Genomic DNA, 13,143 nt, shown 5'->3' on the forward strand with positions numbered 1-13,143 from the left:
AAGAGGGCGGCCTATGTAAAGATGAGGCGTGAAATTCAATTGGGGCGATTGAGAGTTATAAGTTAGCCAGGGAGGATCTAAAGAGAGAGTTAAGAGCAGCAAGGAGGGGACACGAAAAGTACTTGGTTGGTAGGATTAGGGAAAACCCAAAGGCTATCTATAGGTACGTCAGGAATAAAAGAATGACTCGGGTAGGAATAGGTCCAGTCAAGGATAATAGTGGGAAGTTGCGCATGGAGGCCGAAGAGATTGGGGAGACACTGAATGAATACTTTTCATCAGTATTCACTCAGGAACAGGACATTGTTGCCGATATGAATATTGAAAATTGATGGCTTTGAAGTATGTAGGGAAGAGGTATTGGAATTTCTGGAAAGGGTGAAAATAGATAAGTCCCCTGGGCCTGATGGCATTAATACTAGGATTCTCTGGGAAGCAAGGGAAGAGATTGCAGAGCCATTGGCCTTGATTTTTATGACCTCGTTATCTACAGGAATAGTGCCAGAAGACTGGAGGATAGCAAATGTGGTTTCCTTGTTCAAGGAGCAGAGTACGGATAACCCTAGTAAGTATAGGCCGGTGAGTCTCACTTCTGTTGTGGGCAAAGTCTTAGAGAAAATTGTAAGGGATAGGATTTATGAACATCTGGATAGGAATAATGTGATCAAGGATACTCAGCATGGTTTTGTGAACTACGAAGAGCAGAAGAGAAAGATGTATACAGTGTATTTAAGGAGAACAGGTACCTAATAAACCCAGTCCGCTGATTTCTCAATGATGCTTCCAAGTTGACTTCAAAAATTCGGTTTGTCCTTCCCTTTTTTTCGTATTTTATTTTGTGAGTTTTAAAAACTTTCACAATCCTCTAACTTGAGTATAGGAGTTGGGAAGTTTCGTTGTGGCTGGACAGGACACTGGAATATTGTGGAATACATTTGGAATATTGTGTGCAATTCTGGTCTCACTCCTATCAGAAGGATATTGTGAAATTTGAAACGGTTCTGAAGCACCAATGAGTCCACAGTGAGGAGAGGCCCTCCTGCTGCCCTGAGTGCGGGAAGGCCTTTAGTGATTCCTCTGCCATGCGGACGCACTGGTTGATCCACACCCAGGACGGCTGTTCTCATGCCCTGAGTGCGAGATGGCCTTTAGCAGTTCTTCCCACCTGCTGAGACACCAGTGGGTCCACACCGAGGAGAGGCCGTTCTCCTGACCCGAGTGCATGAAGGGCTTTGTCTTTCTTCTGACCTGCTGGCCCACTCGTGGGTCCACATGGGGGAGAGGTTGTTCAGTTGCTCTAAGTGCAGGAAGGCCTTCATCAAACCTCAGACCTGCATGTCTTTGGACAGGACCACCCAGAGAAAACCGACGCAGACACTGGCAGAATGTGCAAACTCCTCACAGACAGTCACTCAAGGCTGGAATCAAACCTGGATCTGTGGCACAGTGAGGCTGCGGTGGTAACCACCGAGCCACTACCTATTGCAACCCGAAGTAGGCAAGCAGGAGGTCGGGAGAATACAGCAAACCAGGCAGCACCAGGATGTGGAGTAGTCAGCATTTTGGGTATTAACCCTTCTTCAGGGCTGAAACGTTGACTTCTCTATGAGAAACGATTTACGAAATGTTGCTGGGGGTTGGAGAGTTTGAGCTACAGGGAGAGTCTGAATAGGCTGGGGCTGTTTTCCGTGGAGCATCGGAAGTAGAGAAGTGACCTAATAGAGGTTACAAATTCATGAGAGGGATGGACAGGGTAAAACTCAAGGTATCTTCCCTGGGATGGAGGAGTCCAGAACTAGAGGGCATAGGTTTAGGGTGAGAGGCGAAATATATTAAAGGGTCAACTTCTTCATGCAGAGGGTGGTACATACATGAAATGAGCTGCCAGAGTATATGGGTCAGGTGCTGTCAAATGGGACTAGATTAATTTAGGATATCAGGTCAGCATGGAAAAGTTGGACTGAAGGCTTTGTTTCCATGTTGTATGTGTCTCTGACTCCTGGTCCCGATGTAAGTTTAAAAGAGAGTCCAAGTAACTTTGAATACTTCAATCTTGTTGAACTCACCTCCTCAAATATTTCAAATGACTCCCTGCGAGCGATACTGTTTAAACATGCTGAGTTGGACAAAATATCCTATCAAGTTCAACACAAACCCAGAGTTGAAGATGTCAGAAATCACACGATACCAAGGAGACCAAAACTGATCACAATATTCCAGGTGCAGCCTCATCAACGTTCTATATAACTACACTATATCTTGCCAACATCTATACTCAATTCCCTAACTGATGAAGGTTCGTGTGATTAAACCTTTCTTCACTGCCTTGTGCAGCGATGATATCAGAGATATAGGATCGACTTTAAACTGATCCACAATCCTGCGACTGGGAGCACTGAAGCAGAGTAGTGCAGTATGAGTGTGCTGGGCGCATAACCGAGGGGTCAAGACCATGTGATGCTATTGCTCAATGTCTCCATAAGCTGCTTTCCTTGGCAAAGGTGCTCTGTTCTGTATCTTGCCTTTGCATCTGCTTCCCAAAGCTTCTTCAGTAGAGCAGTGGCAGCTAGAGCCCAGGAGCTCAACAACCCCCCGGAGCTGGAGAAAACTCCGAGTTCCAAAAGCGGGGCTGGATTTGCTCAAGGCTTGTATCTATTAACTTATTTAAATGGTACCTACTGTATGGGGCTTTGGTTCACATTAAAACCGGAGGGTCATGTCAGAGTGTTTGTTTATATTTAGCAGTTGTAGTTCGTAAAATACATTCCCTGGAGGAGCACCTTCTTTGATGCTGCATTTCTTGCCTTCTGCCCTTCCCCCATTTATTATCTCCCATCTTGATTGTGTATTTTTTTGGTCAAATTTGATTTCATATTTATCAGGCTTGGTATTCACTGTGTGCTACTAATTTGTTTGTTCGAATATTGTCAGTCAAAATTAATGCTGTAATTTCATTTCTGATGTCAGAGTTTGACATTGAATGTGCAGGTGTGAATACCAGTAAGTTGTGAAAATAAATCAATAACTTGTGGTTTTACAGCAAAAAGAGCAGTTCACCGCTATCAATGGCATTGTCTCATTTCAAGGGGATGAGTTGAGCCTGACCAACAAACCGTTTCAAACAGTCACCCAATTTTATTAATATTTTCGTTATCTTCATTAAAGATAATAACTCCAGCATGCTAAAATTTATACAATTTGTTTATAAGATTTATTTATATGTCCATTGCTCTGCCACATTGGGGAGACTGGATGCCAACTTGCAGAACATTTCAAAATACAGCTCCAAGTCCCCAAACCTAAACGACCCCACCGCCCTGTGGCTGAATACTTTAACTTCCCCTCCCAATCCGTCAAGGGCATGCAAGTCCTGTGCCGCATCCCCCTCCAAGCTCTAGCTCCCTGACGCTTGTAGGAAGAACACTTCATCTTTCGCCTTGGGATCCAGCAACTACATGGGATCAATATCGATTTCACCAGTTTCCATATTTCTCCTCACCCTCACTCCCACACCACGCGCCTTGTCCCAGATCCAACCTTCCAACTCGGCATTGGTCTCTTGAGCTGTCCTACATTTTCATCTTGCTTCCCACCTATTCGCTCCATCCTCCTGTCTTACCTCTCACGATAAATCAGCACCTCCATCGACCTATTTCATTCACAGCTACCTCCCCTCCATCCCCATCCCCTTCCCAATTATCTCTCAGCCCCGTTGGACCAACCTTCATTCCTGATGAAGAACTTATGCTCTGAACCAAGACTGTGGTGAAGGAACATCCTTAATAAGAAAGAGTTCCCAATTCAGATTTATTCCCCATTTGTTCCCCCGTTCTTCGAGAATTAAGAAATGTCTTTTTCTTCCACTAGAAAGTGATCTTACACTTTGCGGAGTCTGAAATGTTATACCACTCCACTTTGTTGCCCACCTTTTAAGAATCCTTTCAACATCTTTTTCAGACAATGGTGGCGGTGACCAAAAGCAATCATTTCACTCCTCTTCAATGCCCCATTTCTCCTCCTATGAACCACTTTTACAAGTTGTCTGAGTGTACTTGGTTTTCAAAATGTAATTTGGCCATTGAAGTAAACAGGGTTAGTCTTTATCGATCGCTAGCTTTGTTTGCACTAACTGTAATTATCCACCAATTTGCTGGGTTTTTTTGTTCCAGCAGAGCTGGAAACAATGACCTGTATTTATTTTGCACTCAGGTGTGAAAAATCATCCCAAGAATCGTCATATTATTATAGTTGATTGAAGCTATAACAGGAGGAATTGTGTGGCAGTTTCAGACTAAAATCTTGGCTGGAAAGAATGTAGATTGATGATGAAAGTCAAAAAGCAGAATCTCTGGCCACAATCAATCATTCTGGCTTGATTAATTGGTGGCTCTTCAAAAGCACTTCCAAGCCATCACCTCAACTACTAAGAGCAGGTAAGTGTGAACACAGCATTCCAACTGTGAAATATATCGCATTGCTTCTTTGTTATTGATCAAAAACCTGGAACTCGCTCCTGAACATTATTGCAGACCAAATCATAATGTGAAGCAATTTAAGTGGCAGGTCAGCGCCACATTTTCAAGGATAGTTTGGGAAGGGTTGTTGGCAGACCCAATGATATTCACATCTCATGAAATAATAAGCAAAGAGGCATGGATAGAGGATTGGCTAACCAATGATACAATTGGGATAAGGGGCATGTTCAGGATAGCAAGTTGTAATCAGTAGTTTGCCACAGGGATCAGTGCTGGGGCCAAAATTATTTACAATATGTATTATTTACAATTATTTACTTGGATAAGTAAAGTGAATGCATTATTGTCAAGATTGCAGAAAAGATGGTTGATGGGAAGGCAGGTGGTGAGAAGACATGAAATATCTGCAGAGGTATATAGACAGGTTAAGCAAATGGCAAATGGAATAGAATTTGGAGAAAAGAGGTTGTGCACTTTGCCAGGAGGAACAGTGTTGAATGTTAAATGGAGAAAGCTGTTGAATTGAGGGATTTGGAAGCCCATACCCATGCATCTCTTCATCCAAGTTCAGTGAGTAATAGGGAAGGCAAATGGGAGGTTGACCTTTAAATAGAGTATAAAAGTCGGGAGGTTATAGTGAACCTCTATCAGGCAACAGTCAGGCCGAAACTGAACACTGGGTGGGTCCTTTACCCAAGGAAAGATATACTGACTTTGGTGGCAGTCCAGAGAAGTTTGACCTGGATGAAAAGAATATCATATGAAGAGAAGTGAATTGGTTGCGCCTATACTTATTAGAAGTGAGAAGATTTAGAGGTAACCTTATTTTCACACAAACGATTCTGAGGAGACTTGACAGGCTTGATGTGGAAAAGTTTACCTTTGTGGGTGAGTCTAGCACCAGAGGGAATAACCTGCAAATGAGAGATTGCATGTTGAAGACAGATAGGAATTTTTACTGGGGGCAGTAAATCTGTGGAACATGTTACTACAGGGGGTTGTTGAGCTTGGGTCGTTAAGTACATTCAAGGCTGTCAGTTTTTGTTTAACTGGTGAGGGAATTGAGGATTATGTGGAAATAGCCAGAAAGTGGAGTTGATGTTTACCAGAGCTAACGTGATCTGAATAAATGGCAGAATTGATTCAATGAGCTGAATTGAATAGTTAATAATAAAGGGGCCAGTACATCCTTCCTGAGATATGGGGCCCAAAATTGCGTTCAATACTCCAAATGCGGCTTGACCAGAGCCTTACAGAGCCTCAGAAGTACATTCCTGCCTTTATATTCAAGTCTGATCAAAATAAATGCCATCATTGCATTTGCCTCCCCAACTAGTGATGCAACCTTCAAGTTTACCTTGAGAGAATCCTGGAATAGAACTCCATCGTCTCTTTGCACATCTGATTTCTGAATTTTCTCCCCATAATCCTTCTGTTCCAGAGTAGCAGCAGAGATTTTCTGACAAACCGATTTTATTCAGGGATACCAAGGTTTCTCTGGAATTTCCAATATCTCAGAAGGAATAGTTATTCCTGGACAATGCAGAGAGGAATATGGTGTGGTCCTGTAAACTCCAGAACTTTCCAAACTACCTGAGTCAGCAATAACTCTTTCTGGACCAAGAAACAAAAGGGCCACTGAGAAACTGCAAAATCATAAGCCCTCAGAAGCAGAAATTAGGCAATTCAGCCCATTGAGTCTGCTCCACCATATAATCATTCTTAAGTATCAAGGGTTACAGGGAGAATGGGGATGAGAAAGTTATCAGCCAGGATTGAATGGTGGAGCAGATTCAATGGGCTGAATGGCCTAATTTCTGCTAGTTAACTATTCCTGGGAAGAAGGATGTATAACAACAAGCTGTTTCCTGGGACAGATGAGATAAGTTTTTAATAAACTCGTGACAAAAGGACAAGTTAGTCTGTCTGTGGAAGGATGGCCTTGACACCAAGAGGTTAATTGCAGGACAGTCTGTTTCAAGCAGACAGCTAAACCTCAAGGCTAAGAAGGTATGCTACACACTGGAGGTCTCTAGCAATGTGGGGAGGTGGTGTTAGAATCTAAAGAAACATCACACCACAGATTTCAAAGTGAGGAATCTCCACCAGAATTTAAACCCAGAAAGATGCAGCAGCAGTACTTGGAAGAACAACACTGCAGTGAATCCCTGAACACTTCCAGAGACAGATATTGTCGGTGGAAAGTCAGTTAAATTCTGCCATCAATTGGGTGATCCCCAAGTTGGGAGTGAGGTTGAACTTGGTGACTTGAGGGCGGGGGGGTTATCTTTGGTTGCTACATACAATAAAGTGTAAATCATTGTTTCAGCAGTTGATTCTCTGCGCAGTTTCTGAGTCAGGAGCCAAATTAAGGCAATTCACCCACAGCCACAGTGAGGCTAGGATTAATATTGACTCCATTGCATTCAGCAGGACATCACAGCAGCATTCAAGATCTCAAACAGAAACACCCAGAGGAACATTTTGCCCTACATTAGGTAAAATTAGCCTGAAAAGTGGTGTAACCTGTTCTAGTGATAAAAATAAATCCGCAACACTCTAAAATCAATTATCAGCAATTTTTTTATCCAATCGTTACAGTTAAAAAATAAACACAACTATTAACAAACTGGTTATAGGCCAAGAGCAGACAGGGGGCATTAGTTTAGTTGGGGATCATGGACTGGTTGGTCTGAAGGGTATGTTTCTGGCCTACATGACTCCATAGCACTGAATGAATGGAGATCCATCCCAAAGATGATAAAAATTTCGAGCACCACTTTACGCAAATATGTGGACCCCCCTCCTGAGGGCAGGAGGGCACTGAGGTTCAGTAGTTCAGACAGTCAGCCAGCAACTTCTCTCTGGGAGACTTGTCTCAAGAAAGGAAGCGGTTTCCTGTCACATCAGTTAGATTATCCAGTTTGGAGCAGGTCCGATATGTCCAACAACATAGGTAGACAGGGCAGTGAAGAAGGCTTAAGCCTCACTGGCCTTCATCAGTCAGGGCATTGAGTATAGAAGTTGACAAGTTATGTTGCAGTTAATCAGGATATTGGTGAGGCCACACTTGGAGTATTGTGATTCGTTTTGATCATCTTGCGAAACAAAGATGTTATTAAACTTGAAAAGAGTGCAGAAGACGTTTACAAGAAACCAGGACTCAAGGTCTGAGTAACAGGGAGAGGTTGGACAAGCTAAGACGTTTTTATTTCGAGCATAAGAGCCTCGGGGGGTTGGGGCGGGCTTATAGAGGTGAAGAGATCCTGAGAGGCATGGAGAGGGTGAATGCACTCAATCTTTTTTCCCAGGATTGGGGAATTTCGAATATCAACATGCATTGAGAATCCCCATGAATACACGCAGCCTGCGTGGGAGTGCTCAAGGGCTCTAATTGCAGAGAGAACTTTAATTCTTTGGCGAAATGTGGACTAGTGTTCTCGCTGTAGACGAGCCTTTCATTGGATTGTTGAATCTGGCGGGTAACAACGACCCCTGCCCCGTGGAAACTCTATGGAAGCAAATTGATTTCCTCAAACTGACTGGAGTGTCACCAGGATTGGGCAGAAGCCAATCGGTTGCCGAGTGCTGGAGAGGGGATTCCTTGCAGCGCCAGGGACCTGGGTTTGAACCCACCCTCATGGTGACAGTGTGGATTTTGCCCTTTCCTACCCCTCCCCCACTCCCTGTCTACGTGGGTTTCCTCTGGGCGCTTGGTTTTCCTCCCATGTTCCAAAAATGTACTGGCTAGAATGGATTGGGCGTTCGAAATTCAGGGATAAGCTGTGGGGGTTATCGGGTGGGTCGGGGGTGGGGTATGTTCTTCCGAGGGTCAGTATGGACTTGGTGGGCCAAACGGCCTGTATCCACAGTGATTCCCCCAACGTGTCTCCAGCCTGGCTTCCAGCTCCATCTCTCTGTGCCGAAGGTCCTCCAGTGTGTGTTTTCCCTAGTTTCCAGCACCCAGAACGTCCCACCTTCTGCAAATCGAAAGACAAGTCCCACCCTGCCCTCTCCCATGTGTGTTGTGTAACTGCTTAATCACTTTTAGTGGCCCAGCAAAGGCTAATAGCCAATTTGGCAAACCAGGAGGATGGCCTCAACCGCGACCTTGGGTTCATGTCACATGACAGGTAACCCCACTTCACTGTTATGCTCTCTCTCTCTCACACTCACACACACACACACACTTACACACTCACACGCTCGTGCAGAGCCTTTCCGGTAGACATGCTCTCTCTCAGACACACAATAATATGTCCCTCCACTCACACCAATGCATACATCTTCGCACATGATTATATTCCATCTCACACACACACTTTACCCAGCATGCACACGCACTTACACACACACTCTCTCTCTCATGCACGCACTCACGCATTTGGAGTGAATTTGCATTTGCAGGATTATATATTTGGAAGTAGAACCAGTCTGACTCAAGATTGGGTTACAGACAGACTCTAACCTCACAGCTTTCATGCATTGTTTGACGTGAGGTGCTACCTCCTTTTATAAAACATTAAGTTTCCTGGAAAACGTGACTTAAAAGAAGTTCTGGAATGTACAGATTAATTAGCCGAAATCTGCAATCCATTTTGAAAGATGAATGATTTAACAGAAATCTAGGTTTCTTCAATTCATCACTTATGTTGCATGACACTATAATCTTTTTGCACTATATTCTGTGCCTTGTGATCCTACTCCACAGCTACCTGATGAAGGAGCAGCACTTCGAAACCCAGTGCCTCCAAATAAACCTGTTGGACTATACCCTGGTGTTTGTGAGATTTTAAAACTTTATTTCCAGTGAATACAGCCCACACCTCAAACTGTTGCCAGTAAACTTTGCAATGCAAATGAAACAATGAACCTGTAGTCCTGAAAAATATACAATTTCTAACAAGATTAGCTACTCATTCACTGATCCTTCTGAGACATGACACTAGTGCTGGAGGCTGAAAGAAATGAGCAGCTTTAAAACAAAAACCTGTTGGACCTCGCAGAGTCTGAACCTGGCGGTATGTTCAGGTAACCTTTACTACGACCTTATTTTATTACAGCTTCAGAATTCCCCAGGAAAAAAGGTATACAATAAGTGCTTTTAAAAGAAAACACCTCCAGCTCAAAGTGCACCCAGCCCCCCGACCCCACTTTCTTTGTTGGTCAGCTGAAATGTCCGTTTGTTACTGAATCCCTGGTACAGCCAGGTAAAGCATGCAGCTGGGATGACTGAGTGGACCCTTTCCTGCAACGGCAGTTTCCTTCACTAAAAAGGGACAGGAGTGAATCAGATGGTGTTTTTCTCCCCCACTGCGGCTCCTGGGAGTGGAAAGGAAACAATCACTAAAACCCAGTCTTAGCTTTGTGAATCTTCAGAAAATAAGCCAACGTTCATCCCTTCAGATTTTCTATCCTGAGCTTTGTCACTCTTTTGTAGGACATTACAAGTGGAAGTTTTGCAGAAGAGCACCACAATGCAATCTGATTTATCAGGACCTGGATGTTTTCAGTCTTTGAATGTGTGTGTTGTACTCCAGAACTTTGGTGTTCACAGTTTATATTACTTATCTTCCCAGTCCCCTGTATCACTTGTCGAAAATGTTTAATTTGCGTCTTGTAATCCTTTCACTGTCTGCTAAAGAGGCAAGTGTTTGCGTGTTTTCCCTAAGTTATGTTGACCTTGCATACCTCGAGCCTCCAGCTAATTTCACGAGAAACCTTCTCCAGTTCAAAAGCAAACTGTTAGTGATGGCTCTGTTTCTTGTCACGTATCCAATTTCAGATCGATGTTGTTAATGACCCTTTTATTCCTTCAGATCCACGTTTCGCTCACAGGGCTAGAACAGAACTGTCACCAAATACATTTACCAATCTACATTCATCCTACCGATTGTCCAGAGACAGTCCAGACATCGACCCCTTGTTGTAGAGGCCGGGAGGTTGACTCTGATGTCCTCGGGGTATGAACTGATCTGAGACATTGAAAGAATTGTCGTTCCTGCACATCAGGAATTCAAACCCCTTCTCTCCTCCGAGCCAATGAGAGAACTCGGGAACAGGCAAAACACTGAAAGGCTGGAAGGGCGACGGCCCCGGAGCACAAAGCTAGTTCCTCGTGACATGGATGTGTCTGCAGACTGTCCCCGGTGTCTCCACAATGAATGTCCCAGGCTTTATTATGTAAAAGTAAAACTGATAGACGACAATTGTAATTCTCGGTGGGGCCGGCTGAATTATGAACTCACTAACAGCCTCCCCTAAGCGATGGTGCGGCCCACACTCGCACCTGCCTCTGTGGTGCAATTGGTTAGCGCGTTCGGCTGTTAACCGAAAGGTTGGTGGTTCGAGCCCACCCAGGGGCGGTGTGTTTGCTGCCCGTTCTTGGCTTTGAAACCGTCCGCTTTTAATGGGGTCAGGAAAATGTTCCCCAAACAGAAATCCTTTCCCCAAAGGGGTTTCTGGATTGAATTAATGTCTGACGTGAGGGAATGCGGATGCTGAGAAGCCGAGACAAAAAGAGAAACTCGACAGTCCCTGTCGGAGAAAACGGAATTCTGAAACGCTGTCTCTGATTCTCATTCCACCGATGTTGCCTGACCTTCTCAGTTCCTCCTGCAGTCTCGTGTTTTGTTTTTGACTGAAAGTTCATTTCATCTTTTGCGATGAAACACCTAGACTCGCCGTGTGCAGATATTTAACCCTTTCGAATCACTGTGAAATGATTGGATTCAAACAAACTCTGCGATAATTCACTCTTTCTCTGCTCCACAGGCAGACAGACCTGGGAAGTGAAGCTGTCAGTGTGGTTCTGTATTCGTGGGCGGAGTGGTTAATGCGATGGACTTGAAATCCATTGCGCTTTCCCCACGCAGGTGTGAACCCTGCCGACTACAAAATGAGAAATGTCGCCGAAAAGAAAGGGAGCTTGCTCCCCGGCTTCTTCTTTAAGATTCAAATCAGTGGAGGGGGAAAAATATTTCACTCACATTGGGAGTGGTGGGAAACTGTAACCCACTGCCTGTTCGAGTGGAACAAGCAGATACACGCAGAGCTTCTTTTGAGGCTATGAGCCAAGTGTTTGGAAATGAGACTAGAACAGTGAGGGGCTGGAAATCGTGATCGAAATGAAGCAGGCACCTGAGGACAAGGGTGTTTCCTTTGCCAGTGAAAGATACTGCTTCACAAAGTTGTGACTGTGGAAGGGAAGCAGTGACGCTGATTATCTTTGGTTGTTGACCTTGTGACTGTTCCCATTGCTGCGCATGTCCGTGTTAACGTCAGAACTCTGCAGCATGGTGGCGTAAGATACGCAAAGGGCCGGGGCGCAATGGATGACGCATCTGAGTCCACCTAACTGTTTGAAATGCAGCTCACAGCTTCTTCACACACCCCAATTAATCTTTCTCATTGTCCTGAAGCCGGCAAACGGTTTGAATTCCCGATCTGCGGGAATGAGAATCTTCTCATTGTCTCGCGTCAATAAATATCTCTGAGAACATCGGAGTCAAGTCACAGCGTTGTCAGATGAGAGGAAGCTGAAATAACCCCACACGCTGCTGACGGGCACGTTTTACTTTTCCCAACCCACCGCCCCAACCACTGCGGCTCCTGGGAGTGGAAAGGAAACAATCACCAAAACCCAGTCTTGGCTTTGTGAGTCTTCAGAAAATAAGCAAACGTTCATCCCTTCGGATTTTCTATCCTGGGCTGACAGGGATGGGTTTTGTCACTCTTTTGTAGGACATTACAAGTGGAAGTTTTGCAGAAAAGTACCACAATGCAATCTGATTAATCAGGACCTGGATGTTTTCGGTCTTTGAATGTAAGTATTGTGCTCCAGAACATTGGTGTTCACAGTTTATAATACTTATCTTCCCAGTCCCCTGTATCACTTGTCGAAAATGTTTAATTTGCGTCTTGTAATCCTTTCACTGTCTGCTAAAGAGGCAAGTGTTTGCGTGTTTTACCTAAGTTATGTTGACCTTGCATACCTCGAGCCTCAAGCTAATTTCACGAGAAACCTTCTCCAGTTCAAAAGCAAACTGTTAGTGATGGCTCTGTTTCTTGTCACGTATCCAATTTCAGATCGATGTTGTTAATGACCCTTTTATTCCTTCAGATCCACGTTCCGCTCACAGGGCTAGAACAGAACTGTCACCAAATACATTTACCAATCTACATTCATCCTAACGATTGTCCAGAGACAGTCCAGACAACGTCCTCTTGTTGTAGAGGCCGGGAGATTGACTCTGATGTTCTCGGGGTATGAACTGATCTGAGACATTGAAAGAATTGTCGTTCCTGCACATCAGGAATTCAAACCCCTTCTCTCCTCCGAGCCAATGAGAGAACTCGGGAACAGGCAAAACACTGAAAGGCTGGAAGGGCGACGGCCCCGGAGCACAAAGCTAGTTCCTCGTGACATGGATGTGTCTGCAGACTGTCCCCGGTGTCTCCACAATGAATGTCCCAGGCTTTATTATGTAAAAGTAAAACTGATAGACGACAATTGTAATTCTCGGCGGGGCCGGCTGAATTATGAACTCACTAACAGCCTCCCCTAAGCGATGGTGCAGCCCACACTCGCACCTGCCTCTGTGGCGCAATTGGTTAGCGCGTTCGGCTGTTAACCGAAAGGTTGGTGGTTCGAGCCCACCCAGGGGCG

General features: G+C 44.6%; 2 non-coding genes across 2 annotated transcripts; both read left to right on the top strand.

The window, feature by feature from the left end:
* The first annotated feature begins 10,766 nt into the window (after positions 1 to 10,766).
* On the top strand, positions 10,767 to 10,840 carry trnan-guu (transfer RNA asparagine (anticodon GUU)). The gene has a single exon. It is a non-coding gene; the product is annotated as a tRNA-Asn (tRNA).
* A 2,229-nt stretch (positions 10,841 to 13,069) lies between these two features.
* trnan-guu (transfer RNA asparagine (anticodon GUU)) lies at positions 13,070 to 13,143 on the top strand. The gene has a single exon. It is a non-coding gene; the product is annotated as a tRNA-Asn (tRNA).

Source organism: Hemiscyllium ocellatum (genome assembly GCF_020745735.1).
Source record: "Hemiscyllium ocellatum isolate sHemOce1 chromosome 27 unlocalized genomic scaffold, sHemOce1.pat.X.cur. SUPER_27_unloc_15, whole genome shotgun sequence".
In the NCBI taxonomy this organism is placed as follows: domain Eukaryota; kingdom Metazoa; phylum Chordata; class Chondrichthyes; order Orectolobiformes; family Hemiscylliidae; genus Hemiscyllium; species Hemiscyllium ocellatum.